Source organism: Monodon monoceros, unplaced genomic scaffold, assembly GCF_005190385.1.
Source record: "Monodon monoceros isolate NGI ecotype Baffin Bay Population unplaced genomic scaffold, NGI_Narwhal_1 Super_Scaffold_12, whole genome shotgun sequence".
Classification (NCBI taxonomy): Eukaryota; Metazoa; Chordata; class Mammalia; order Artiodactyla; family Monodontidae; genus Monodon; species Monodon monoceros.
This window is the reverse complement of record NW_021703768.1, coordinates 147,620,497-147,623,261: the sequence shown is the minus strand read 5'-3', so window position 1 is coordinate 147,623,261 and position 2,765 is coordinate 147,620,497.

Here is a 2,765-nt window from a genome sequence, read left to right as displayed (position 1 = left end):
GTTGGGGAAGGGCAGGGAGGTCTTTTTCTGGAAGGGGCCATGGGATGATAGAAAAAGCACTGGTTTCAGCACCCACTGACCTATGTTATTATCCCAGCTTTGCCATCATGAAACCTTGGGCAGATTGCTCCACCTCGCTGAGCCTTGATTCTCTTGACTGTAATATGGGACTAATAATGCAGGTTCTCAAAAAATGTTACTTTCCTTCCCCACTGCCCATGAGTCTCTGTCTGGGCCTAAGGCAGTTTCAGTCTGAGATTCTAAAGCTGAGATTCCCCACAGACAATCCCAGGCCAGTAGAATTGGAGGTGAGGTAGAGTGTGGTTAGAACACAGGCTTTGGCCACAGACAGCCCTGAGCACTGTTTACCGGTTGCATGACCTTGGCCAAGACACTTCACCCCTGCTGCACCTTGGGTTCTTATGCATCGTTGGGATAATGCTGTCCTACCTCATGGAGATGCTGTGAGTGGACACTGGGACATGGAAGCACTCACTGAATGGTGGTTGTTAAAGGATTTGGGAATCCTTGAAGTGGATTTTTATAATGTGGTTTGAACGGAAAGACACAGTGTTTGCTGTGTCTGCTCACCGGCCAGGAACCAGCTGGTCTGACTGTTTCTTGCAAGAGGGATTGCCAAGGACACACATCCACTCTGCTGTCACACTGTCCCTGGTCACCTTGGCCCCATTCAGAGTAGGCACGATAGGCCTGGAAAGGGGCGAGTTAACAACCCTCGCTTGGTCATATCTGACCATCACACAGTTAGAAAGGAAGGGGCTGGGGGCACTGCTTTCGTGTTGTTCTATATTTACCCCCCATTGGCCTGTCTGTGGGACCGGGCGTGTGCTAATCCCTGCCCAGCGCCTCCCTGGCTCCCAGGGGCACTGTTATCATTGGACACAGACACCTTATCTCCTGGAAGGCTCAGGCGGCAATTTGCTTTCAGGTTGAAACCTCCTCAAATCAATATCGGATGCTTTCTATGTGACAGCCTGTGGCTGCGGTCACCACCCTGGTCCCCTCTACTTTGGTCTCTGCCCCTCCAGAGTGGTTCAGAGGAGCTTTTGGGGCTTCCCTGGTGGCGCAGTGGTTGAGAGTCTGCCTGTCAATGCAGGAGACACAGGTTCGTGCCCCGGTCCGGGAAGGTCCCACATGCCACGGAGCGGCTGGGCCCGTGAGCCGTGGCCGCTGAGCCTGTGCGTCCGGAGCCTGTGCTCCGCAACAGGAAAGGCCACAGCAGTGAGAGGCCCGCGTACCGCAAAAAAAAAAAAAAAAAAAAAAAAAAAAGGAGCTTTTGGAAACCTTTAACCCCTCCAACAAGTCATCGTTCATTCATTCATTCATTCATTCATCCATGTACTCAATCAATGTTTATTGAGACATTGTGTTGGGGGCTGGGGATATAAGCGCTAATAAGAGGTGTATAAGGACGCTGCCCCTCCTGGAGCTTACAATGAATAAAATAATGACAGGGTAGTGAGTGCTCCTCTATGAAGAGACAGCAGAAGAATATTAAAAGGGGGATCGCCTTTGGATGAAGTGGTAAGCTCACAACGTAGCTGATGCATTGGGGTCCCCCAGAGGCCCCTCCGGGGGAGTAGTGTGGGTGCTCCACTAGTAACTTGGTGAATCCCCCCAGTCTTTGTTCTCCACCCCCCTTCCTGCTAGCTCAGAAGTTCTTTTTTAAATTTATTCTTTATTGAAGTATAGTTGATTTACAATGTTGTGTTAATTTCTGCTGTACAGCAAAGTGACTCATTAACACATACACACATTCTTTTTCATATTCTTTTCCATTATGGCTTATCACAGGATGTTGAGTATAGTTCCCTGTGCTATACAGTAGGACCTTGTTGTTTACCCATTCTACATATAATAGTTTGCATCTGCCAGCCCCAAACTCCCAATCCTTCCTCCCCTACCCCCCTCCTCTTTGGCAACCACAAGTCTGATCTCTATGTCTGTGAGTCTGTTTCTGTTTTGTAGATAGGTTCGTTTGTGCCATATTTTAGATTCCACACATAAGTGATATCATATGGTATTTGTCTTTCTCTTTCTAACTTACTTCACTTACTATGATAACCCCTAGTTGCATCCATGTTGCTGCAAATGGCATTATTTCGTTCTTCTTTATGGCTGAGTAATATTCCATTGTATATATGTACCACATCTTTATCCGTTCATCTGCTGATGGACATTTAGGTTGTTTCCATAACTTGGCTATTATGAATAGTGATGCTATGAACATAGGGACGCATGTATCTTTTTGAATTAGAGTTTTGTCCGGATATAAGCCCAGGAGTGGGATTGTTGGGCCATATGGTAACCCTATTTTTAGTTTTCTGAGGAACCTGTATACTGTCTTCCATAGTGGCTGCACCAACTTACATTCCCACCAACAGCGTTAGGAGTGTTCTCTTTTCTCCACACCTTCTCTAGCATTTGTTATTTGTAGAGATTTTTTGTTATTTATTTATTTATTTATTTTTGGCTGTGTTGGGTCTTCTTTGCTGTGCATGGGCTTTCTCCAGTTGTGGCAAGCAGGGTCTACTCTTCATTGTAGTGCGCGGGCTTCTCACTGCGGTGGCTTTTTTTTTTTTTTTATTGCGGAGCACGGGCTCTAGGCGCACGGGCTTCAGTAGTTGTGGCTCACGGGCTTAGTTGCTCCACGGCATGTGGGAGCCTCCTGGACCAGGGCTCAAACCCGTGTCCCCTGCATTGGCAGGCGGATTCTTAACCACTTCGCCACCAGGGAACTCCAT